Source organism: Chlorocebus sabaeus, chromosome 16 (assembly GCF_047675955.1).
Source record: "Chlorocebus sabaeus isolate Y175 chromosome 16, mChlSab1.0.hap1, whole genome shotgun sequence".
Lineage (NCBI taxonomy): Eukaryota > Metazoa > Chordata > Mammalia > Primates > Cercopithecidae > Chlorocebus > Chlorocebus sabaeus.
In genome coordinates, this window is record NC_132919.1 from 47,995,563 (window position 1) to 48,023,379 (window position 27,817).

General features: G+C 45.8%; 1 protein-coding gene across 1 annotated transcript in view; it reads right to left on the reverse strand.

The window, feature by feature from the left end:
* The window catches only part of ACSF2 (acyl-CoA synthetase family member 2), a 47,853-nt gene that overhangs the window by 14,048 nt on the left and 5,988 nt on the right, over positions 1-27,817 (reverse strand). The gene's annotated exons all lie outside the window — the stretch shown is intronic.

The following is a 27,817-nucleotide window of genomic DNA, read 5'->3' on the forward strand; positions in this document are numbered from 1 at the left end:
TCCCCCAGACCCTTTTCCCAGCCTCAAACCTAATCCCAAGGCAGCAGGACAGGGACAAGGTTACACCAAGCTGGAGCAAAGGGCCCTCCTTCACCTTCCAGGGAAAGGTGAGATGCCCTAGCGAAGCCTGGGAGAGCCTGCCTGCGCAGACCGATCTTACAAAGCAGGACCATGCCTTCGCCCCCAGGCCCTGCCTCCTGGAGAATAAACAGGTCACTGGGGTCCTTCCTAAGGAACCAGGGAAGCTGTGCCTGGACCCAGGGCTGGAATCCAAGGCCTTAGGATTTTAGGCTCCTTAGTGGGCCAGTTTTTCTCCTGAGGGCCTGAAAGCCAAAGACAGAATAGGAAAGGAATAAAGGAGAAGGCAGATGGAGGACCTAAGAGAGGCAGCTGGGAGGCTCCTGTTATTCCACAGGCCTGTAGGTGTCCAGTGCCAGGTGCTACAAGATCCTGGGCACCTGCAGATGAAGAAGAAAGCCCCTATACGCCAAACGGCACCTGGGCTCCAGCTCCCACTCTCAGATGATGTCACAAGGCAGGCAGTTTCAGTCTCCAGGGAATTAAGAAGCTGGCTGAAAGCAGCCAGTTAAGGAAAAGGGGCCAGATGTCAGACAAGCAAGGGGCACCAAGAGCCTGAGAGTACTGAGAGGATGTGAAGTGGAGGAAGCAGCAGCTCGGGACCTGGCTTGGGTTCTAGTCTGGGACCGGGACTCTTCACCTCTCACATGTGGCTGCCTATCCATCTCAGGGCACAGGTGGAAACAGGTCTGGGTAGAGGTCTGGGCAGTCACGGGAGTAGTAACCTACTCCCCACTTTTCTCCATCAGCCTTTCAGGAACTACCCATCTCCTCCCAGCCCTGCCAGGTAAGAAACGACCCCCAAGTAAGGGCACGTCAAGCTGGAGGAGAACCTGCACTTCCATTACTGCTCCACTGAACTTTCCCCACCTTTTATTAACTGTGGCACCTGAGCTGGGCACGGCTGCTCACACCTGTAAAGTAATGCCAGCACTTTGGGAGGCTGCAGCAGGAGGATCGCTTGAGCCCAGGAGTTCGAGACCAGCCTGGGCAATATAGGGAAACCCTGTCTCTATGAAACATTTTTAACAATTAACCAGGTATGGTGGCGCATGCCTGTAGTCCCAGCTACTCTGGAGGTTGAGGGGGAGGATCACCCGAGCCTGGGAAGCAGAGGTTGCAGTGAGTCATGGTTGCACCACTGCACTTGAGCCTGGGTGACAGGCAGAGTCCCTGTCTCAAACAACAAACCAACAAAACCCAGTGAGACCTGGCAAGTTATCTGTTTACTCTTTGGCTAGAAGGGGATGAACAGACTGCCTTGCCTATTCCATAGGGGGGCATGAGGTTCAAGTGTGAACAGGCCTGCAAAGGTGCTCTGGGAATGCTGAAGTGCTCTGTAATCGACAGGCATTTTACCGTCCATTCATGGCATTTATCGACCACGCATTCAACTCATTCAGTGAGCACCTGTATGTGCCACGTACTATGCTAGGACTAGAGATAGAATAAGCCACAGTCCTTCCTCTAAGAAGCTCCCTGTCTCTGGAGAAATTAGACATATTAGCTCTTCGTGGGTGGGAACAGCCTAGAAAATCAGGAAATGGGAGCCATGAGGCAGACTATGAGGTGAGACCCGCAGCCCATCTGAGGCCCATTCTCTGTCCCTTCAAAGCTGGGTTAAGGTAGCCTCTCTTAGACCTGGGCCCTGGGGCCACCCACACTATGGCCTCCTCAGCCCTACAGAGTAATTAGCCAACATTTATTCCTCCAACAAATATTTAGTAAACACTCACCACAGAGAAGGCCCAATGCTAAAAAATGAACATAACCAAAAACAGTCCCTGTCCTTGCAGAGCTAAGGGTCTGGTCAGAAAGAGAGGAGTGCAGTCAATCTTAGTAATGATGAATGTATGTTTAGAAAGCTGAGATAAGGAAGGGACCATGGTCCTAGGAGCACCTGTAAGAGGGAATCTGGGATCACCTGGGGCTCCAAGGAAAACTCCCTTAAGAAAGTCATGCCTGAGCTGAGAGCTGAAGGGTGAGGAAGTGTTCATCATCAGAGAAGGGAGAGGAGGGCATTTCTGGCAGAGGAGAGCTTGTCTCTGTGGCTGGAGCATAGAAAATGAGAGGGAGTGCTGTGAGAATGGGAGGAGTGACTGGAACTTGAACCCAGCTGAAACCAAAGGGCCCAGAGCAGAGGACATTCAGCCTGGAAGAATGAGGAGAGTCCCATACTCCAGGTTCCGGGGTTGGGGCTTTCTCCACCCATGGGCCCAAATGGACCCACATCATTTATGAAGTGAAGAGGGATGGATGGATGTTGGAACCAGGATCTGTGTTTATGGGCTGATCCCTCCCTTATCCCTCCAGGGACATCAGAAGGAACCTTCTCAACCAGTGTCACTCCCTTCTCCAAGGGACAGTTTTTCAGGATGTGGTCCATGGAGATCTGCTTCGGAATCATCTCAGGATCTCACAAAGAATGCAAATTCCTGGGTCCCTGCAATGCCTACTCATTGCAGAGCTTCTGGGGAGTGGACCGGGGGAATCTGAATTTTTAACAGAATCCCATGTGATTCTGAAGTGGGCCTGGATGAGAAGGATTCTATGAACCACACTTTGACAGCCACTCTCTTGGCAATCTAAGCCACCCCAACCGTCTTTGACTCATCTATTCAAGCAAGCTTTAGTGAGCACCTACTGTGTGCCAGCCCTGTGCCAGGTGCTAGGGATACAGGGATGGATAAGACACTGCTCCCAGCCCTCTAAGTAGTCACAGTGTGGTAGGAAGAGAAAGGTATGTAAACAAATCATTTCAACTCTCAGATTAAGACTATTCAGTAAGGAAGAGAACAAAAGGAAGATAACCTACTCTGTCTCCAGGGATACATGGGACAGAGTGGGCTTTCTTTCCCCACACTCCCCACATCTCAACTACTAACCTCAGCTCCTCCTGCTTCTCACCCTTGTAATTTCACTCAATTCTACATGTCTGTGAAATCTGTGGGTCCTCAGGGTCTACTGAGATCTGCCGAGGTCTAGAGTGGAAAGCTGGTCCTTTTCCCATCCCCCTGCTGATGAAGGAAGATGCTGCATGTTCCTCCAAACCTCCACATCCTCCTGCAAGAGTGTGGTCCTCAGCATAGGGGGCCCCTGGAGCTTCTACCTGGAGTCCACCAGGCCGAGCACATATCCAATGATGGCCTGGAAGGTCTGGAAACCAGAGCACACCTTCTATGGGAACAGAATTTGCTCTGTTCACATTCCCACCTAGGTCTGAGTAAGAGCTCAGAAACTGGTACCTAGAGCAGGCCAGTGAGGACACGCAGTCCTGGGAATAGGGTGTGACACCTGGACTTCCCAGGGGTCTTTTTTTTTTCCTTTTGTTTTTTTTCATTGTTTGTTTGTCTGTTTGTTTTTGAGAAAGGATCTCACTTTGTCATCCTGGCTAGAGTGCAGTGGTGCAACCACGGCTCACTGAAGCCTCGACCTCCCAAACTCAAGCAGTCCTCCCACCTCAGCCTCCCAAGTAGCTGGGACTACAGATGTGTGCCACCACACCCAGCTAATTTTTATTTTTATTTTTATTTTTTGGTAGCGATGGAGTCTTACTATGTTGCCAGGATTGGTCTCGAACTCCTGGGCTCAAGTTTCTCCCACCTTGGCATCCCAAAGTCCTGGAATTACAGGTGTGAGCCACTGCACCCGGCCACCAGGCACTTTTTTTTTTTTGAGACAGAGTTTCGCTCTCGTTGCCAGGCTGGAGTGCAATGGCATGATCTCGGCTCACCACAACCTCCGCCTCCTGGGTTCAAACGATTCTCCTGCCTCAGCCTCCTGAGTACCTGGGATTACAGACACGCACCACCACGCCTGGCTAATTTTGTATTTTCAGTAGAGACAGGGTTTCTCCATGTTGGTCAGGCTGGTCTTGAACCCGACCTCAGGTGATCCACCCGCCTTGGCCTCCCAAAGTGCTGGGATTACTGGCATGAGACACTGCGCCCGGCCACCAGGTACCTTTATATCAGAGGGTGTAGTGTTCAGGATGAGGCTTTTCCCACCTGTCACAGGTCACCTGTCTGCTTGGCCAAAGCAGTGTGATTTACCTCAGCTTTTCTCTCCAGGCTTTCTGTGCCCAGGCTCCAGGTCACTGGCCCTGAGTAGAAACTGAGTAGTACACTGGGGACAAGAGCCTTCTCCTCCATGAAGGACAGGAAGTCAGCCTAGGGGTTTGGATCTCCCAAGGGTGAGGCAACCCCTAAGTTAAATGCGCAATGATTATTGGGGTTGGGGCGTGTCAGGCAGTTACTAGAGGGGAAACGTTTGAGGCTGTTCAGGACTCCTGATGGGGCACTCCACAGTTCATTCTGCAGCTCTTGTGCTAGGAAGACCACGTATATCTTCTATTGATTGACTGCTCATGCCTTGTGAGGGACAATTTCCAGGAGGAACAAATTTCAGGGCAGCAGGGAGCAAAACTGGGTTGCCCTGTAAATGGGCGAGGCAGCCGCTGCCATCCCACTGGAGGGTCTGTCACGACAGGGACTGATGGAAAGGCTGTTTTCTTAGACTCCTCACCTGGCAGGTGAGGACAAGCATCACAGGGAAGGAGGAACAGTGCTGATGCTCTGAAGCTCAGGGGACAGGAGGAGAATGCACCAAGCCAGGGAGTCGGGGATCCGAGGTCTCACTGCAGGTGTGCCGCTGGCTGGGTGGGTAACGGGTTTCTCAGGTCACGGCCCCTCCGCCCACCCTTGATTTTAGCTACAGGAACTTCCTCAATGTGGGAGTCCCTGGTTCTGCAGGCCAGCCCAGCCTGGAAGAGGAGCTCATGCCTCCAGGGACAGCAGTCAACCCCATGGGGCTGGAGCTCCAAGTCTCCCCTTTTCTGGGAGGTATCTGTACCTTCTCAGAGGTCCAGGTGAATGAAGCTCTTGTTGCCTAGGGTGATGATGTTAATAACAACCCCTCATCGGCTTCCCCACTCCCTGTTTGCTCTCTCCACCTCCTATCTCCACTTCCTAGGATCACTCTCCAAAATAAACTACCTGCACCCAAGTCCTTGTTCTCAGGGGAATTCAAATTAAGACACAGGATTTCTCCTTTCTAGAGCTCACCTTCCTCACCTATAAAGTCTGGGAACTGGCCAGGCATGGTGGCTCACATCTATAATCCCAGCACTTCGGGAGGCCGAGGCGGATGGATCACCTGAGGTCAGGAGTTTGAGACCAGCCAAGCCAACAGGGTGAAACCCCATCTCTACTAAAAATACAAAAATAAACCAGGCGTGGTGGTGCCCACCTGTAGTCCCAGCTACCCGGGAGGCTGAGGCAGGAAAATCTCTTGAATCCGGGAGGCAGGGGTTGCAGTGAGCCAAGATGGTGCCACTGCACTCCAGCCTCATAACAAGCATCCTCCTATTCTCACAATGACCAGGAGTCCCATTTGGTTTGGAACTTGGTTTTCCATTATTCACCATGGTTTTCAGACCAAACAGTGGTCTCCTGGAAATTCTAGTTGGGAAATCAACAGGCTGATTTATGGGAAAAAAAAAAAAAAAGAAAAAAGAAAAAATCCCGTTCAATTGGCATATGTGTTTTCTCCTGTGTCTTCACAGCAGCTCTGACAGGTGGTGTGACAGAAACCCCAACAGGTCCTTCTTCTCTCACAACACACCCTCAGACATCTAGCTGGCCACACTGTGTGAAATAAAGACCAGGTTTCCAAGCTTCCCCGGCAGCCGGTCTGGCCAGATGGTGAGGTTCGGGCCAGTGGAGTTTAAAGAGGGGTAGCGTGTGCAACTTCAGAGAAGAAACTTTCAAAGGAAGGGACATCTTCTCTTTTTTTTCTTCCTCAGGCTGGAATGCTGCTTGTGACAGGAAAATAATGGTAGCATTTTAGACCACATAGTGATTTTGGGCACCACAGAGCAATAAGAGAGGAGCCTGGCGCCTGGACAGCAGGAGTTACCACACCAGTCACAGACTGGCTGTCTCCCAGATAAAGAAAGTCCCATCTCCTTTCTTTTTTCTTTTTTTGCTTTTGAAAATTAAATTATTGATTTTGAGATATTTGTAGATTCATATGCAGATGTAAGAAATAATATCGAGGCCAGGTACGGTGGCTCATGCCTGTAATCCCAGCACTTTGGAAGGTCAAAGCAGAGGAATTGCTCAAGCCCAGGAGTTTGAGACCAGCTTGGGCAACAGAGCAAGACCCTGTCTCTAAAAAAACAAAAACAAGAACAAAAAAAAATTGAGACAGTTCTTTCGCCCAGGCTCAAGGGCAGTGGTGTAGTCATGGCTCACTGACTGCAGCCTGGACCTCCTGGGCTCATGTGATTCTCCCACCTCAGCCTCCTGTGTAGCTGGGACTACAAGTGTATGACCCCATGGCTGGCTATTTTTTTGTATGTTTTGTAGAGATGGGGTTTTGCCATGTTGCCCACACTGGCAATTTTTTTTTTTTAATTAGCTGGGCATAGTAGCATGCACCTGTACTCCTAGCTACTTGGGATGCTGAGGAAGGAGGATCTCTTGAGCCTAGGAGTTCAAGGTTGATCACGCCCACTGCACTCCAGCCTGGGCAACAGAGCAAGAGCCTGTCTCAAAATAATAATAATAATAATAATAACCACAAAAAACTACAAAAAAGAAACAATACAGAAATATCTCATGCACTCTTCACCATCAATATTCAAATGTTCCCAATGTTAACATCTTGCAAAACTATAGTACAATATTGTAGCCAGGATATTGATATTGATAATAGTCAGGACACACAACCATTCCCTTGCCCCCATCTTCTTTCAGTCACTCTCAGTTTGGGTTTCTTCGAGATACACTAATATAATCCTGTAGGTGTGGTGGCTCATGCCTGGAATCCCAGCACTTTGGGAGGCCGAGGTGGGCAGATCACCTGAGGTCAGGAGTTTGAGACCATCCTGGCCAACATGGTGAAACCCCGTCTCTACTAAAAATACAAAAAATTAGCCGGGTGTGGTAGTGTGTGCCTATAATCCCAGCTACTCAGGAGGCTGAGGTAGGAGAATCACTTGAACCCAGGAGGTGGAGGTTGCAGTGAACCAAGATTGTGCCACTGCACTTCAGCCTGGGCCACAGAGCGAAACTCCGTCTCAAAATTAAAAAAAAAAAAAATTTTTTTAACGCAGGTGAGAATCATGAACTCCCATTCTACAGGTAAAGACGCTGAAGTGCAAAGAGATCAAGTGGCCCATGTGGCTGATGAACACCCGAGCCAGGAGCAGAGGACGCGGTGCAACCGCCTCAACGTTACAGCCATGCCTGCCCATGCCACACCCTCAGATCTGGGAGAAAGGAGTGGGCATAGGCGATTCCTGTTCCTTCTGGTTTGGAATTTATATCCTATCTGATCATCAGAGATACTATAACCTCCGCAATTTCTACTAACTGATCCCAAGAAACTGGGGCCAGGGTAGGGCAGGGTTGAGTTGGAAACAGGCGGCTCTTCCAAGGAATTAAGAGTTCTACAACTCATATCAATGCAATGTGCTCATAAACACAGGAACCACCCATCATTTAGAAAGAGGGAGCATAAACTAACCAATTCTCCTTCCTTGCCCACACCCCAAATGCCTGAGGCATAAAGGGTGGCCACTTCTTTCTCTTTCTTTTTTTTTAAATTTTATTTTAAGTTTTGGGATACCTGTGTAGAACATGCAGGTTTGTTACATAGGTAAACATTTGCCATGGTGGTTTGCTGCACCTATCAACCTGTCACCTAGGTATTAAGCCCTGCATGCATTAGCTATTTACCCTGATGCTCTCCCTCCCCCAACCCCACCCCTCAACCCGACACTTCTTTTTCTATTCTTTCGTTTTGTTTTGAGACCCACTATGTCACCCAGGCTGTAGTGCAGTGGCACAATTACTGCTCACTGAAGCCTCAAGCTCTCAGGCTTAAGAGACCTTCCCATCTTAGCCTCCCAAGTAGCTGGGACTACAGGTATGAGCCACGGTGTCCCAACTTCTATTCTTAAAGGGATTTGGTCTTAGGATTTTTTTTTCAATTTGACATGGGAAGCTTAAGGAGTTAGAGGAAAAACAGCAGTGCCAGTTGTTCTCAACTCAGAACTAAAGTAACTACTTGGAGAGGCATCGGCTACTTAGCATGGGTATTATAAAACCCAAGGCTCTCAGGGCCCAGGTGGGACTGAGGTCAGATAAGAGCCTTGAAGAAACAAAGCATAGCCCCACCTTAAAGGTGCTAGCAGTAGGCTGGCTCCTGAGAACTCAGGCCCAGATCTGAGTAGAGAAGTCAGGAACGAGAAATTTTATTTTTTATTTTTTAATAATTCTCCTGACTTTTCAGTGTTGGCAACTAACGTGTTCACTGCTTTATCCCAAATGCCTGAGTGCCAGGAACATAAGAGGTGCTCAAATGAATGACCAAATGAATGAATTAAAAATAATGCACATGATGACTCAATTAAAAAATAGTAGACATCTTGCTGAAGGTAATCTATGAATGGCTAACAAGCAGATGAAATGCAAATTAAAACCACAATGAGGTACCACATCATGCTCACCCGGAAGGCAAAAAACAAAATAAAATCAAGGGCTGGGCATGGTGGCTCATGCCTATAATCCCAGCACTTTGGGAGGCCAAGGCGAGCAGATCACTGGAGGTCAGGAGTTCGAGGTCAGCCTGACCAATATGATGAAATCTTGTCTCTACTAAAAATACAAAAATTAGCCGGCTGTGGTCATGGGTGCCTGTAATCCCAGCTACTTGGGAGGCTGAGGCAGGAGAATCGCGTGCACCCGAAAGGCGGAGGTTGCAATGAGCCAAGATTGTGCCATTTGCACTCCATCCTGGTTGACAAGAGCAAAACTCTGTCTCAAAAAAAAAAAAAAAAAAAAATCAGAAAACAAAATATGTGTTGGCAAGCATGTGAAGACATTGTAATCCTTGTATATTGCTGGTGGGAATGTAAAATGATTCAGCTGCCTAGAAAACAGTGTGGTGGCTCTTCCCTAAAAAGTTAAATACAGAATTAGCATATAACCCAGCAATTCCATTCCTAGTTATAATATATGCCCAAAGGAACTGAAAACATATGTTCAAACAAAAACTTGGGCCAGGCACAGTGGCTCATGCCTGTAAGCCCAGTACTCTCTGCAGCCAAGGTGGGAGGATGGCTTGAGCCCAGGAGTTTGGGACTAGCCTGGGCAACATAGTGAGATTCCATCTCTACAAAAAAAAAAATTTTTAAATTAGCTGGGTGTGGTGGTACACACCTGTAGTCCCAGCTACTCTGGAGGCCTAGGTGGAAGGATCACTTGAGCCTGAGAGGTCGAGGCTACAGCGAGCTACCATCACACCACTACACACCGGCCTGGGTGACAGAGTGAAACTCTGTCTCAAACAAAACAAACAAAAACCCGTACATGAATGTTTACAGCAGCACTATTCACAATACCCAAAAGGTGGAAACAAACCAAATGTCCAGCAACAGATGAATGAATAAACAGAATGTGGCATATCTGTCCACACAATGGAATCCATTACTTGGATTACAGGGGTCATCTGGGTATGGAAGGTCAGGTTTGGCAGAGTGGAGACTTAGATCCAAGCTTATGGATTTCAAACCTGAAGTTCATTGCCAGGATTGTGATGGCACAGGAAGGGAATGTGGAAGGCACATACAGGACCCTAAACAGAGTCCTCACCGTGGATGAACTCATTAAGGACATTAAGCGTTGGTAGTATTATGAGAAGCTATGCTGACAGTGACAGCAGGAGAGCTCTGAAACCTGCCAGCAAATCCACAACATGGAAATGGCTTGCAGGATCACTTTTTTTTTTTTTTTTTTTTGAGACAGGGTGTCACGCTATCTCCCAGGCTAGAGTACAGTGGCATGATCTTGGCTCACTACAGCTTCTGCCTCCTGGGTTCAAGCAACTCTCCCACCTCAGCCTCCTGAGTAGCTGGGATTAGAAGTATGTGCCACCATACCTGGCCAATTTTTGTATTTTTTGGTAGAGATGGGGTTTCACCATGTTGGCCGGGCTGGTCTCAAACTCTTGACCTCAAGTGATCCACCTGCCTCGGCCTCCCAGTGTGCTGGGATTATAGGCGTGAGCTGGATCAACATCTTGATGCCAAAGAATTGGGCAGATCTGTGGTGGGGCTGCTATGGCCTATGGATAGGACACCCAATATGAAAACCCTCAGCCAGTTTGTGTCTCCACCTCTTGTCTTTCTACAACTACATTTTCTGTTACCCTTTTTTAGGATAAACTCAATTGCATATATGCAAGAAGGCCTCCACTTAGAGAAGCAATCCCATTTGTCAGCAATGGACCCTCTCATTTATTAAGTGAAAGAGGAAAGAAACTGAAGGGAAAAGCTGTCTAGGAGTAGAATGGTGCTTGCTGGGGGCTGGGGAGGGGGCAATGGGAACTTATCGTTTAACGGGTACAGAATTTCAGTTGGGAAAGATGAACAAGTTCTGGATGTGGGTGGTGCCGATGTTTGCACAAAAGTGTGAGTGTACTGTACTTAATACCACTAAACTGCAAACTTCAATGGTTAAGATGGTAAATTGTATGTTATGTGTATTTTACTATAATAAAGCAATTTTTAAAAATGAAATGAAGTACTGATACATGTTACAACATGGTGGAACCTTGAAAACATTTATAAGTGAAAGAAGCCAGTAACAAGACTACACATTGGGCCGGGTGTGGTGGCTCATGCCTGTAATCCTAGCACTTTGGGAGGCTGAGGTAGGCAGATTGCCTGAGCTCAGGAGTTGGAGAACACCCTGGGCAACATGATGAAACCCTGTCTCTACTAAAAATACAAAAATTAGCCAGCCTTTGTGGTGGGCGCCTGTAATCCCAACTACTCGGGAGGCTGAGGCAGGAGACTTGCTTAAACCCAGGAGGCGGAAGTTGCAGTGAGCCCAGATCGCACCGCTGCACTCCAGCCTGGGTGACAGAGCGAGACTCCGTCTTCAAAACAACAACAACAACAACAACAAAACTACATATTGTATATGTTATACAACTTTGAAATAATTCCAAAGACATACATAGTTTGTGAAAAAGTTGTTAGAATCAAAATGGAGTCACTTGTGTCAAACCTTGACAAAATGGAGCCAGGTAAGAACATGCAGGGAGGGTTCTGGTGCATGACTACCTGATAACAAAAGATATCACAAGAGACTTTGCCAAAACCACAACCTTCCACGAAGGCCACCTCAATCTTACACACACAAAAAATACTTCTGTGAGGAGATTTGCCCAGCGACTGCCTGTCCAGCCCTGGACAGATGCCACTCTTGTTTTTGATCCTTGTAGCCTTGTTTTAATTGTTTCAAGACAACATGTGTAACCCTCATTTTACCTTTAAAAATCCTTGTCTTCCTTTACCCCCATGAATATGCCCATAGTTTACTGTGGTGTGCATATTCCTCATTGCAATGCTTATTCGCAACTAAACTCATTATACTTGAAGAATTTTTTTCTGTTTGTTATTTATGTTCACATTTGCTATGGGAGTGACATGTTTTGCTGTGACAAGAACATGGAGTGTACTCCTCTCCCCTTGAGAATGTGACACCATCACACCTTATCAGACCCCATGTATGAGCTATTGAGCTCAACTACTGGACTCTAAAATACAGTCATGCACTGCAAAATGACATTTTGGCTTATGATGGATGGCATATACGACAGTGGTCCCATAAGATCATACTGTAATACCGTATTTTGACTATACCTTTTCTATGTTTAGATATGTTCAGATACATGAATACTTACCCCTGTGTTACAATTGCCTACAGTCTTTAGGACGGTGACAATTTGTACAGGTTTGCAGCCTGGGAGCAACAGGCTCTACCACATAGCCTAGGTGTGTAATAGGCTTTACCATCTAGGTTTGTGTAAGTGCACTTGATGATGTTTGCACAACGACAAAATTGTCTGATGTATTTCTCAGAATGTGTTCCTGTTGTTAAGCAACGCCGGACTGTACATACAAACCCAAGAGTTTGACAGACACTTTGAGACCTTGGGCTGTGGCATGGCTACACTCTGTCTGAGAGCTTCTCTGAAGAGTGAAAGCTCAGGCTGAGCTAAGGCCACACTCTATTAGCCTTTGAGCTAATTTCCAAAGCTTCACCCAACTCCGGTACACTCTCTAGCATGGTCAAGCCATCTAGCTGAGAATCTCTCCTATAAACGTACGCCTCAAGCTTCAGTTAGACTACTTTCCACAGAGGCTTGCTTTCATCCTAAGTGGGCAGTTAGACTTTAATAACTGGACTCTAACAGACTGGAACTCACTCACTATATGGCTAAGGGAGCTCCTCTATTGAGTGTATTCCCTGTGAGATTTGTTTTCTTATTCTCCCAGCTTTAAGCACTGTGAACAAAAAAAGAAAAAAAAAATCTCTTTGTATGGCAATAAACTGTGTGACTCGTGAAATCATACTTTGATCATTTCATTATTATTATTATTATTTTGAGACAGAGTCTCACACTGTGGCCCAGGCTGGAGTACAGGGGCGTGATCTCGGCTCACTACAGCCTCTGCCTCTGGGGCCCAAGAGATCCTCCTGTCCCAACTCTGCCGAGTAGCTGGGACTCTAAGCATGCACCGTCACATTTGGCTAATTTTTGTACTTTTGGTAGAGACTGGGTTTCGCCATGTTGCCCAGGCTGTTCTTGAACTCCTGAGCTCAAGTGATCTACCTGTGTCAACCTCCCAAAGTGCTGGGATTGCAAGAGGGAGCCACCATGCCTGGCCATCCTTATTTTGATCATACAAGACAGTATGACTCCATATATATGAAATGTCCAGAATAGGTAATTCTAGAGAGACAGAAAGCAGATTAAGTGGTTGCTTAGGGCTGGGAGGGATGGGAAGACAGAGAGGTAATAGCTACAAGGGCATAGGGTAACTCTGTGAGGTGATGAAAATGTTCTAAAATTGCCCATAGTGATGGTTACACTTATCTATGAATATACCATAAGCCATTGAATGTACACTTAAAAAATAATGTCTACTCCTAGGTATATATCCAATAGAAATCAAACATGTGCTCACCAAAAGACAGGTACTAGGTTATTTGCATCATTTTCAATGTTCAAAATACCCAAATGTCCATCAACAATGGAATAGATAAATAAGTGGTGACTTATTTGTAATTATACAGTAATGAGAGCAAAGGAACTATGATTATGCCCAGTGATCTGAATGAATCTCATAAAAATGATGTTCAATGAAAGAAGCCAGATTTTAAAAGGTGTACTGTCTAATTCCATTTATATGTACAAAATAGGCAAAACTAATCTATGCTGTTAGAAGTTAGGAGAGTGGTCAGTTGGTGAGGGTCAGTGACTTAAAGAGGTCACGAGGGAACTCCTGGTTTCTGGTCATGTTCTGTGTCTTGATTTGAGTGCTGGTTACATGGGTGTGTTCAGTTTATCAAAAGTGCATCAAATGGACCTTAAAATATGTGTACTTTTCTGGCTGGGTGTGGTGGCTTTGGGAGGCTGAGGTGGGTGGGTCACTTGAGGTCAGGAGTTTGAGATCAGCCTGACCAACATGGTGAAACCCCTCTCTACTAAAAATACAAAAAGTAACCAGGCATGGGGGCATGTGCCTGTAATCCCAGCTACTCGGGAGGCTGAGGCAGGAGAATCGCTTGAACCCAGGAGGCGGAGATTGCAGTGAGCCAAGATTGTGTCAAAAAAAAAAAAAAAAAAAGTGTACTTTTCTGAATCTGTCATATATTTCAACATGAAGTTTAAAAAAAAACCTTCTAGGGCTTAAACTACTGCCAATATAGTCATAATTAATAAACTAAATTTAGTAACATTACAGTACCCATTTAACATTCTGTCAGAAAAATAAAAGCAGCACATAGCACATTTGTGCAAAATATATACATTAATAAAGCTGGGCAAGCAAGAAAACACATCTGTTCATGATCTCTGTCTTAGAAATTACTCAAGAAAATAAACAGTCCTAATGTTGAATGTCGTGGGCTTTTCCTTCCTCAGGATGTGTTTTCTGGGCAGTCATGGTACAATGTGACTGTTAGCCCTGCCAACCTGTTTCAGATGTGGATGCATGTTCTACAGGTTCGGAGCACAGAGCAGCTGATGACACAGAGTTGCTCATTTAGAATATGGCTTACTGAATGCAAGTCTCCAGCAAGATCCAGAGGGCAGGTTTACAATTTTTTTTTTTTTTTTTTTTTTTTTTTTTTTAAGAGATGAGGTCTTGCTCTGAAGCATAGGCTGGAGTACAGTGGCATGATCACAGCTCACTGCAGCCTTGACCTCCTAATTTCAAGCGATCCTCCTATCCCAGTCTCCTGAGTAGCTGGGATAACAGACATGTACCAGCAGACCTAGATGATCAAAAAAAAATTTTTTTTTGTAGAGTCAGAATGTCTCCCTATGTTGCCCAGGCTCGCCTTGACCTCCTGAGCTCAAGCAATCTTCCTGCCTTGGCCTTCCAAAGTGTTGGGATTACAGACACGAGCCACCATGCCCAGCCTGTAGACACTTTTGATGACAAGTCGGGGATGTAATGATTCTGCTTTATGAAAAAGATAAGCACTCTCAGAGGGGGAGGCAGAGATGGGTAAATCTGCAGGGTATCTGAACAGAAGAGAAAAAGAACACTGAGTATCTCCTCTGTAATGCAATCATACAGGTTTTCGAGGCAAATTGTCCCAGCAATTTTTGGGAGATAAGGACTTTTATTCCTGTTTTAAAGATGGAGAACACTGAGATAAAAAAGTTAAGCAACTGGTCCAAGATGCTGCTAAAAAGGTTAATTGACAACCTCATGTAAGTCAGGCATGGTAGCTCATGCCTATAATCTCAACACTTTGGGAGGGCCAGGCAGGAGGATTCGCTGAGTCCAGGAGTTCAAGACCAGCCTGGGCAATGCAGTAAGATCCTGTCTCTATAAAAAAAATTAAAAATTAGCCAGGGGTAGTGGCGTGCACCTGTGGTCTCAACTATTCAGGAGGCTGAGGCAGGAGGATAACTCGAGCCCAGGACTTAAAGGTTGCAGTGAGCTATGATCATGCCACAGCACTCCAGCCTGGGCAACAGAGTGAGCCCCAGTCTCTTTTAAAAAAAGCCACATTATCTAATTGCTAACATTTTTCCACTAAAACAGACCAAGGGACACACACAAAAGATAATAATGACCAAATCTGCCACAAAGTCACAGAAGATGGAAGACAAATGGCCAGTAAGCATAGGAAGAGGTGCCCACATCACAGACCAAGGAAAGACAACCATGAGGCATTTGTCCCCCAGGAGATAAGCAAAGATGAAAAATATGGATTTTATGATGCCTACAACTTATTTTCAAATGGTGGCAAAAGTGTGTGTGTGTGTGTGTGTAGAGAGAGAGAAAGTCAGGGGCTGGGGAAGATATCTAGTCTCTGATCATTTCGCGGCTGATATTTCTTATTCTTTTTTTTTTTTTTTTTTTTTTTTTTGAGCCAGAGTCTCGTACTGTCACCAGGCTGGAGTGCAGTGGTGGGATCTCAGCTCACTGCAACTTCCACCTCCCTGGTTCAAACAATTCTTCTGCCTCAGCCTCCAGAGTAGCTGGGACTACAAGCATGCACCACCACGCCTGGCTAATTTTTTTGTATTTTTAGTAGAGATGGGGTTTTGCCATGTTGGCCAGGCTAGTCTTAAACTCCTGACCTCAAGTGATCCGCCCATCTTGGCCTCCAAAAGTGCTGGGATTACAGGTGTGAGCCACCGTGCCCAGCCAGTGGCTGATATTTCAAACTTAATTCCTTTTGATCATTTATCTAAATTATTATACCACTGGGGCCAAAAAGCTGCTATTCCAAAAATTATATATAGATATAAAATAATTCAACCTGTCTGATACGGTAATAAATGAAACATTACAAGAAGAGAAAATAGAACAAATCAGTAATCCTCTACCCAAACCAAAGATTGCTGTCTTTCTAGAGGAGTCTATGTTTAATTTCAAATTTCCACGATAGGCACTTTTGTCAAAGAGTATTCACAGGCAGTACTAGAAAGCAGTTGCAGCTAAATAAGAGTTCATCCTTGTAACCCAAGTAGGTTCATGTTCTTGCTGGCTTTATGCAATCAGTGGGAGAGGTTATTTTGGATAAGCTAGATCACTAAATTATCATGCTGCATTCAATAGGGCCTAAATAAAACTCCCCAAGTAGAGAAGATTAATAAAATGGCTATGAATTTCAACATAAAAACAAGTTATTGATTATATGGAATGTTGGCAAGGATGTGGAGAAATGTAATGTAAATTGGTATAAGATTTTTAGAAGATGGTAAGTACAAAGGCAGGAAGCCTAAGAAACTTACACTTCAGCATGCCCCCCCGCCTGGCCCCTACCTACCACCCCAGTGCTGGGCGTGCCTGGAAATTGGAGAGGGAAGGCTGGCTGCAAATCAAGAAGCATTTATCTGTCAGCATTTCTGACAAACTGCTTAAACAGAGCTCAAAAGAGAATCTTCAAGCTCGCAGCAACTGGTAGCAAATTCTTTTCTTATTCTAAATCAATCTTCAGTTTGCACAAAATCTGATACTTAAGAGTTTTTTTTCTTGTTGAGAAACAGGGCATCGCAAACTGTATTAGCTTCAAAATCTATAAATCTGGATTCCTTCTGATTTGGTAATATCTATTAACATTTGGAAAATGCATACCTTTTCAAACAGGTCTGCCATGGAGAATCTAAGGGGAGAAGCTGTTTGGCCTCCTGGCAATTCTAATTTTAGGGCTCTATTCTAAAAAACAACAACGACAAACAAAACAAAAAAAACCTGACTGGACGCACTGACTCACGCCTGTAATCCCAGCACTTTGGGAGGCTGAGGCGGACCGATCACGAGGTCATGAGATTGAGACCATCCTGGCCAACATGGTGAAACCCTGTCTGTACTAAAAATACAAAAATTAGCCGGGCACGGTGGCATGCACCTGCACTCCCAGCTATGTGGGAGGCTGAGGCACGAGAATTGCTTGAACCCAGGAGGCGGAGGTTGCAGTGAGCCAAGATCGCGCCACTGCACTCCAGTCTGGGAACAGAGTGAGACTCCGTCTCAAAAAAAAAAAAAAAAACTAAACTAAAAAATGCCTAAAAGTATGAATAGAGACATTAATTGCTGCTTAGCAAAGAACTGGGGGAAAAAAAAACTATTCCTATGAGTAAGAGATTAGATAACTAAGTCAGAGAGCATACACAATGCAACACTATGCCATTAAAAAATGAATACATGGTCAGGCAAAATGGCTCACCACCTATAATCCCAGCACTTTGGGATGCCAAGCCAGGAAAATCGCTTGAATTCAGGAGCTCAGGCCAGCCTGAGCAACATATTGAGACCCCGTCTCTACAAAAAAATTAAAAATTAGCCAGGTGTGGTGGTGTACACCTGTGGTCCCAGCTACTCGGGAGGCTGAGGCAGGAGGTTCGCTTGAGCCTAGTAGGTCTAGGCTGCAGAGAGCAATGAATGTGTCACTGCATGCCAGCCTGGGTGACAGAGAAAGACCCTGTCTCTAAAACAAAACTAAACTAAAAGGCCAGGTGTAGTGGCTCATGGCTGTAATCCCAGCACTTTGGGACGCCAAGGTGGGAGGATCACTTGATTCCAGGAGTTTGAGGTCAGCCTGGGCAATATGGCAGACCCTGTCTCTACCGAAAAAAAAAAAAGTTTGGTTTTGTTTTATTTTTTGGGATGGAGTTTCACTCTTGTTACCCAGGCTGGAGTGCAGTGGTACAATCTCGGCTCACTGTAACCTCCACCTCCAGGGTTCAAGCAATTCTTCTGCCTCAGCCTCCCAAACAGCTGGGACTTCAGGCGTGCACCACCATGCCTGGCTAATTTTTGTATTTTTAATAGAAATGGGCTTTCACCATGTTGGCCAGGCTGGTCTTGAACTCCTGACCTCAGGTGATCCACCCGTCTGGGCTTCCCAAAGTGCTGGGATTACAAGTGTGAGCCACCGCGCCTGGCCAAAAAAAGTGTTTTTAATTAGCCGGGCATGGTGGTGTGTGCCTGTGTCCCAGCTACTTGGGAGGCTAAGGCGGGACAATTGCTTGAGCCCAAAAGGTTGAGGCTGCAGTAAGCCATGATTGTGCCACGCATTCCAGCCTGGGAGACAGAGTAAGATCCTGTCTCAAAATAAATAAATAAATAAATAAATAAATAAATATTTTTTTAAAAATGAAGACACTATATTTAATGACATGGAAAATGTCTAACATACTGTGGGTGATAAAGCAGATTTTGGAAAAATGTGAGCTGATGTTTATTGCTGTGTCCTCATGCCAGCTCTCTTCTAAAGACCCTGCATGCCTGATCTCCTGTGATCTTCCTAACCACTCCCTGACCAAGATACCATACCCATTTTACAGATGAGGGAATGAGGCTCTGCGAAACGCAGCACCTCACCCAAAGTCACAGAGCATGTAAACAGCCAACCTGAGATTCAAACCCAGGACTGTCTGGCTTCCAAGACCCCAATGCAGTACAAAATGAATCTTTTTAGAGCCCTGTGACTTAAAAAGGACCACCAGGCCAGGCGTGGTGGCTCACGCCTGTAATCTCACCACTTTGGGATGCCAAGGTGGGCGGATCCCTTGAGCCCAGGAGTTTGAGACCAGCCTGGGCAACATTGTGAAACCCCATCCCTACAAAAAACACCAAAAAACTTTAGCTGGGTGTGGTCGTGCACACCTATGGTCGTGTACACCTGTGGTCCCAGCTACTGGGAAGGCTGAGGTGGGAGAATCACCTGAGCCTGGGGAGATCGAGGCTGCAGTGGGCTGACATCGTGCCACCGCACAGCCTGGGTGTCTCATATGATTCTCACGTTACTCTCAGACCATTTCTTTCTAAGAATGATGAAGCAAGGAGTTCATTTTCTCTCCTTTTTTTTTTCTTTTTGAGATGGAGTTGCCGGATCTTAGCTCACTGCAAGCTCCGCCTCCCGGGTTTATGCCATTCTCCTGCCTCAGCCTCCCGAGCAGCTGGGACTCCAGGCGCCCGCCACCTTGCCCGGCTAGTTTTTTGTATTTCTTATTAGAGACGGGGTTTCACCAGGTTAGCCAGGATGGTCTCGATCTCCTGACCTCGTGATCCGCCCGTCTCGGCCTCCCAAAGTGCTGGGATTACAGGCTTAAGCCACCGCGCCCGGCAAGGAGTTCATTTTCTTAAGGTTCTGACCCTGATGGGTGGCAAATCTGGACCCCTTTCCAAGAGTACTGCTCTTTACTCCTCAGCCCATCCATGTCCTGCCCTGGGGCCCTGCAGGCTGATGGGGAGCCCTCTGAGTGCCTCTGGCCCATGGGGAGCCCCTCCCGGGAAGGCCCCTTCAGCAGCTTCCCCCACTAGGCCTCTCACTTAGCAGTCCTTGAGCACACACTGACTTTTCCATGATCGCCTTGTGGTGTCTGATTCTTTTTCTTTGCTGCCTCTTCTCTCATTGTTCTGCTCCTGTGAGCCAGCTCACCTCTCCTGGCAGCAACCCACAGTGGCTCTGCACCCTACCTGTGCAGCCACCTGGTCGGACCCACCTGGAAAGCCTTCTGCCCCAGCGTCAGCCCTGCCCAGCCCAGCCTTGCCTACCAGCAGGAACTGGACAGAAAACATGAGCCAGCTGGTTCAGGGCAATGAAGGTGAAATAGCTGTGGCATTCTGTGACACTCAGGGCCGGCAACTAAAGTCAGGGGCTAGAGGTCACTGTGGGCACAAAGGATTGCACAGTTCTGACACGGTCATGAGAGACCACAAGCAGAGCTGGGCTCTGAGGGAGCCACAGTTGACAGGGAGGATTGCAAATACCTGGGCAAACAGGTCTGCCATGGAGAATATAAGAGGAGAAGCTGTTTGTTTTGCCTCCTGTTACATATTACCTTCTGGGTAGAGGTTCTTGGAACCTGGGCCAGAGGTTTACAGGTGGACCCTGCCCCTGCCGGGGGATGGAATTGCCTCAGGCCCTAGGAAAGGCCTCTTCAGAAGCCACTGGGGAGGGAGGATGAAGGACTCGGAAGCTTGATTTGTGAGGGGCCCAGAGAACTGCAGGAATAGTCCCCATGCTGAGGCCACGCCCTGCTTCCTGGGGAGGGTGCCATACTAGCTAGCCACCAGTGAAGCTTTCAAAATGAAATTTAAAGCAATATCCTGTTTTGTTCCAAGCCATGGACTGGCCTCTGCTCCTTACCCCCAATAGGAGGCTGGTCCCTAGGTCCACAGAGAAACTTACATCATCAACAAGGCTAAAAGAAAAGCAACGGCCTGGATTTATAAATTTCATTTTATATATAAGAGACAAAGGATTAATATTTAGCCTGTGTTTTAAAAAACACAAATCAGTAAGGACAAATAATCTCACACAATAAATGGGCGATGAATAGGAACAGAATAGACACAGAAGACATTACCAATAAATATTTTAAAAGATGCCCAATCTCACTGGTAATTAGGGAAGTATAAATTAAAACCACAATGAGATACTCTTTCACCCCCATCAGAGTGGCAAACTCTTTTCCATAGCAATAGTGTCTATGCTGCCCAGGCTGGCCTCAAACTCCTGGCCTCAAGTGATCCTTCCACCTCAGCTTCCAAAGTAGTTAGGACTACAGGGTCGTGCCACTGAGCCCAGCAGCAGATACTTTACGGTCCAGCAATACTAAATATTTGCAAGGATGTGGGAAAATAGCAAAACTTGGTTGTTGGTGGTGGTCACAGTAGCACAACCTCGGCAGGGCAATACCTAAAAAAGCTGAAAATGTCAACTCTTCAGCACAGCAATTTCACTGCTAGAGATATAGTCACAGGATGGACTGCTATACAGCTGGTAAAACTAATAACTTAGATCTTGAACTTGCTACTCACTAAGTACTATAATGAATCCACACAAATGAAGTGATGTATAGATACTGTATGAGGTATTGTAAGTAGTCTAGAGATTATCTAAAGTACATGGGAGGATGCACATAGGTTATATGAAAATACGACACCATTTTATACCACAGGCTTGAGCATCCAAGGATTTTGGTATACAAGGGAGGTCCTGCAACCAACCCCCCATAGATACTAGAGGGCAACTGTACTACTTATGGACTCAGAGACATGCTAAAAGTATAAAATGTGCTTCAGCACAACATATATTAAATTTATGAATGGTGGCTCTCTGCTGGGGGTTGGCTAGAGGAGGGACAGAAAAGGGACTTCAACTTGATCTGTAGTGTTTTATTTCATTTATAATTTTCTGAAAACAAGAAAGGTTAAATTTTTATTCTGTGTCAGCCACACAGGTGTTTGTTATTTTTCCATGTAATTGTGTTTCAATTTTTTTTCCACAGGAAAGTTTTAAGAGGGAAAATACAAGGGGCTTGACGATCTCCTAAGAGGGCTGTCTACAACATCCAAAAGATGAAGCAACTTCCTGGCATGGGTGGGAGACCCACGGCACCTGTCATGTAAAGGGTCAAGGTCAAGAACAACATTTTTTTTTTTTTTTTTAAGACAGGGTCTCGCTCTATTGCCCAGGCTGGAGTGCAATGGCATGATTATGACCCATTGCAGCCTGAAACTTCTAGGCTCAAGTGATCATCCTGTCTCAGCCTCCTGTAGCTAGGACTACAGGCAGGAGTCACATGCTTAGCTGGGTTTTTTATTTATTTATGTATTTTGTAGAGACAGGGTCTTATGCTGTGTTGCCCAGGCTGGTCTCAAACTCCTGGCCTCAAGCAACCCTCCCACTCCAGCCTCCTAAAGCGCAGCGATTACAGGCATAAGCCACTGTGCCCAGCCAAGACCAACATTTATGCAATAAGCAAGAGCCCTGATCTGTCCATGACATTCACATGCTGTACTCATAGCAAAGCCTCAGTCCTCATTTAACACATTCACTCTTGTGTTCTAGCTCATTTGTCCAATGTATCTCCTAGCTCATGGCAGTTGAAAGGCAGGATCTCCCTTCCCATCTCCCTTGCACACCACCCAAAGTTTTATGATCTCACTCTTCTAGTCCTTGTGCCACTCGCCAAGCCATGTGCCATGGGGCTGCATCCTCCTGGGGGGCTCCTTTCCCTAATTTGCACAGACACTAGGCTAGTGGTTGACCTTCCAGTGGTCGTTGATATGGGAGTAGAGATGGCCAATGCTTGTGCAGGAGGGACAACCCTGAACTGCTGAGTCTGAACCTGTAATAGTTGTTTTACCCTGAAATAAAATTATAATTTTTATGTACCTGAATAAATAGGTGATATATTTATACTACTTACAATGTGCAACTATTGTTCAAGACGAAGGTGCTGTTGTGACAAACAAAATCCCCAAAAGAGCACTACTAAATGGTCATTTTCTTAATTGATGGCCATTTTAATGCATGCTGGCCATTAAAAGCACAAGAGCCTCAGGAAAAAAAAAAAAAAAAAAAAGAACTGGCTGGGCATGGTGGCTCACACCTGTAATCCCAGCACTTTGGGAGGCCGAGGCGGGTGGATCACCTCAGGTCAGGAGTTCGAGACCAGCCTCGCCAACACGGCGAAACCCCATCTCTACTAAAAATACAAAAAAATAGCGGGGTGGGGTGGCACACGCCTGTAATCCCAGCTACTCAGGAGGCTGAGGCAGGAGAATTTACCTGAAATCGGGAGGTGGAGTTTGCAGTGATCCGAGATTGCACCATTGCACTCCAGCCTGGGCAACAAGAGTGAAACTCTGTCGCAGGAAAACAACAACAGCAGCAACAAAAACTAACTTTGACTAAGTCTCACATTCTATATAAGTAAAAATAAAATGAATCACAGACTTAAGTGTAAAATGTAAAACTTAAAACATTTATAAAATCTTCTGGATCTAGAGCTAGGCAAAAAGTTATTAGACTTAACACCAAAAGCATGATCCATTAAAAACAAACAAAAAAACTCACTGAGAGCTGGGTGCAGTGGCATGCACCTGTACTCCCAGCTACTTGGGAGGCCGACACAGGAGAATTGCTTGAACCCAGGAGTTGGAGACCAGCTTGGGCAACATAATGAGACCCCACCTTAAAAAAAAACAAAAAACAAAAACAAAAAACTCAGTAAACTAGACTTTATAAACTAGACTTTATAAAAAATTTTTTAAAGTTGCTCTGTGTTCTGGGCATAGTGGCTCACATCTGCAAAGTAATCTCAGCACTTTGGGAGACTGAGGTGGGAAAATCACTTGAGCACAGAAGTTGGAGACCAGTCTAGGCAACATAGTGCAATCCCATCTCTATGAAAAAATTTTAAAATTAGCTGGGCTTTGTGGCGTGTACCCATATTCCCAGCTACTTGGAAGGCTGAGGCAAGAGGATCACTTGAGCCTGCGAGGTTGAGGCTGCACTGAGCCGTGGTTGTACCACTGTGCTCCAGCTGGGGTGACAGAGTGAGGCCTTTCTCAAAAAATTTAAAAAAAAAAAATTGCTCTGCAGAAGACCCTTTTGAGGATGAAAAACAGCTACAAAGTGGGAAAAATATTTGTAAGCCATATGTCTGACAAAGGAATAGTACTAGCTAGAATACATACAGAACTCTGAAACATTGAGCTATCTAGTATATAAAACTCACTTTTGTGAGTTTTTGTCAAGGTTAATGAGCTGTTCCTCCCAAAAGCACTTCTTGGCTTCTGAGCAAAAAAAGCCAGCCACAGGCCGGGTGCAGTGGCTCACGCCTGTAATCCCAGCACTTTGGGAGGCTGAGGCAGGCAAATCACCTGAGGTTGGGAGTTCATGACCAGCCTGACCAACATGGAGAAACCCCATCTCTACAAAAATCCAGAATAAGCCAGGTGTGGTGGCACATGCCTGTAATCCCAGCTAATCGGGAGGCTGAGGCAGGAGAATCGCTTGAACCTGGGAGGCGGAGGTTGTGGTGAGCCAAGACTGAGCCATTGCACTCCAGTCTGGGCAAGAAGAGCGAAACTCCGTCTTAAAAAAAAAAAAAAGCCAGACCCAAAAGTATGTAGAATACATACTCTAGAATTCAAGAACAGACAAAATTAGTCCATGGAGACAGAAATCAGAGCAGCAGTTGTCTCTGGCTGGGGAAGGGAATTGACCAGAAAGGGGTACAAGAGAAATTTCTAGAACAGCATGGTCTATATGGTAGCCCTAGTCACATGTGGCTATGAGGCACTTTAAATGTGGTTAGTCTGAATTAAGCTGTGTTGTATGCATTAAATACACATTCGACTTGGAAGACTTTATGAAAGAAATGTAAAATATCTCATTAGTAATTTTCAAAGGTTGATTACATGTTGAAATAATTTTGGCTGCACTAGGCTAAAAAGTGTATATCATTAAAATTAATGTATCCGGCCAGGCATGGTGGCTCACACCTGTAATCCTAGCACTTTAGGAGACTGAGATGGGAAGATCGCTTGAATCTAGGAGCTCAAGACCAGCCTGGGCAACATAGTGAGACCCCATCTCTATAAAAAAATTTAAAAATAAATAAAATAAGTAAAATTAATATTTCCTATTTCTCTTCACTTTTTAAAGAAGGAAAACTGTAAAATTACATATGTGGCTCACATGATATTTCTACTGAACAGCCCTGTTTGGGAGTAATGAACAAATTCTGTATCTTGGGATATTGAGCAATAGGTAGATATATTTGTTCAAATTCATCAAACTGTACACTTAAGATCTGTGCAGCTGCACTGCACTCCAGCCTGGGCAATAAGAGTGAAACTCTGTCTCAAAAAAAAAAAAAAAAAGAAAAAAGAAAAAAAAGATCTGTGCAGTTTACTGTATGCAATTATACCATAAAGCCCCATGACCTTTCTACCACTCAACATAACCTCCCTGAGGAGTATGTGACCTACGAAAAACACCAACTACAAAGAACAAACTACAAACGACTACAAAGAGTAGTAAGGGCTACAGTAAAAAAAAAATTTTTTGGAGTTTGGCTCTTTTGCCCAAGCTGGTGTGAATTGGTGCTATCTTGGCTTACTGCAACCTCCACCCACCAGGTTCAAGAGATTCTTCTGCCTCAGCCTCCCGAGTAGCGAGGACTACAGGTGTACGCCACCACGCCCAGTTAATTTTGTATTTTTAGTAGAGATGGGTTTTCGTCATGTTGATCAGGCTGGTCTTGAACTCCTGACCTGAGGTGATCCACCTGCCTCGGCCTCCCAAAGTGCTGGGATTATGGGCATGAGCTACCATGCCCAGCCCAGTAATGATTTTGAACAAGATACTCTATATTGGTGGAAGCTTCCATTCTCAGCATCTTGTTTTGCTGTTGTTGTTGTTATTATTATTATTATTATTTGAGACATGCTCTCACTCTGTCACCCAGGCTAGAGTGTGGTGGCATGATCATGGCTCACTGCAGCCTTGACCTCCTGGGCTCAAGTGATCCTCCTGCCTCAGCCTCCCAGGAAGCTGGAACCACAGGCGCATGCCACCACACCCAACTAATTTGTAAAAAGTATTAGCTGTTGAGATGGGGTCTCCCTATGTTGCCCAGGCTGGTCTCAAACTTCTGGGCTCAAGTGATCCTCTCATCTCAGCCTCCCAAAGTGCTGAGTTATAGGTGTGAACCACTGTGCCTGGCCCATATTCAGCATCTTGAATGGAACCACTGGTGTCTGTAAGTACGCACAGAAAATACATAAGAAGTGATAATTTGGGTTCAGAAAACTCTCTCAAGAAGACATAGAAGGGCCAGTGCGGTGGGTCACACCTGTAATCCCAGCACTTTGGGAGGCTGAGGCAGGAGGATCGCTGGAGCCCAGCAGTTTGAGACCAACTGGGGCAACAAAGTGGAAATCCATCTCTACCAAAACAAAATACAAAAAATTTAGCCAGGCATGGTGGTGCACACCTGTAATCCCAGCTATTTGGGAGGCAGAGGTGGGCACATCACCTGAGACTGGGAGGTCAAGGCTGCAGTAAGCCGTGATCACGCCACTGCACTCCAGCTCAGGCAACAGAGTAGCCTGAAATACTTGGAGTCAGGAGGCATCCACGCTGCAGGGTTTTTTGGGAATAGTTGGACAAAGACCCCAGGAGAAGAGTGCCCAGGAGTCAGGGATGGGGGCTGAGTCAAGACACTTTTCCCTTGATAGGATTACTAAAATACATACAAGTCTAGATCTTAGTTTTCTAGGAAGAAAACCTTTGAGGTAGCCGGGTGCACATGGTGGTTTGTGTGTAATCCCAGCTACTCAGGAGGCTGAGGAAGGAGGATTGTTTGAGTCCAGCAATCCCAAGATTTTAGGAGGCCAAGGCAGGCGGATCATGAGGTCAGGAGTTTGAGGCCAGCCTGGCCAACATAGTGAAACCCTGTCTCTACTAAAAATGCAAAAAATTAGCAGGGCATGGTGGCGGGTGCCTGTAATCCCAACTACTTGGGAGGCTGAGGCAGAACTGCTGAACCCGGGAGGCGGAGGTTGCAGTGAGCCCAGATAGTGCCACTGTACTCCAGCCTGGTGATAGTGGAAGACTCCGTCTCAAAAAAAAAAAAAAAAAAAAAACAACAACAACAACAAAAAAAAACATATTTAAATGTGTGTGTGTGTGTGTGTGTGTATGTGTATATATAAAACAAAACTTGATGCTTCTCTTTGAACAGGGACTACAGAATTACAGAATGTCAGAAGGTTAAGAAGGCTGCATACTCAGAGTTCATAAGAGACCAAGTGAAATTTCACACACGTATGAAGGCTGTATACTTCAAATCACAGCCTTATTGGTTTTAGGGATCAAGCTCAAACTCCAGACCATTTAGGAATCACAGAATGTTCTCTGAAAGGTAGAGCACATCTAGTCCAAACAGCCTATTTTACAAACAAACTAAGGTCTGCAGAGATTGAGTAACTTGCCTAAAGCCACACTAAGTTAGGAGAGGAAGGGTTGGGATTTGCTTTCCTGTCAACTAACTCCCACATGGAGGAATACATGCATGCCGCTGAGGTTTAGAAAGCATGATCTGTAAGCTAGAAATACAACATGTTTAGTTCTAAAGGGAGAGGCACTGGCAGAATTGTTCCTACCCTTCATTATTAGGACACTCCCATGGCAAGGCCAACCTAGAAGATGAAATTACAGCCTGCATGTTGGCCTGTTGAATGTATGACCAGTTTTATTTCCATCCTCAGCATAAGCTCAGGCCTGTCCACCCATCTCCAGCAGCCCCACCTTTGCTTAGGCAGTTTCCCCTGCGGGAACCTTCTCCTTTCTACTCCCCAGACACAGTTACTATACTGTGGGCCTCAGGGTCACTGTAAGAATGGACCAAGCCATCATTACACAAGCATTCCTATAAAATAGCTCACCCCTAGGACAAGTTGCTCACTGACCCATGCAATGGGTTGAACATGTCCTTGGCATCAAACTGTGTGTTAAGTATTTTCTTATGGGACCTCATTTAACCTTTACAACACACTATTTATACATAAGAAAAGTCAAGGCCAGGCATGGTGGCTCATGCCTGTCATCCCAGCACTTTGGGAGGCTGAGGCAGGCAGGTAACTTGAGCTCAGGAGTTCAAGATCAGCCTGGGCAACATGGCAAAACAACATCTCTACAAAAAAGTTCAAAAATTATCTGGGTGTAGTGATGCAGGCCTGAAGTCCCAGCTACTGGGGAGGCTGAGATAGGAGGATCACTCAAGAGTTTGAGGCTGTAGCGAGCTATAATCGTGCCACTGCACTCAGCCTAGGTGACAGAGCGAGATCTTGTCTCCACTAAAAAGAGAAAGAAAAAAAAAAGTC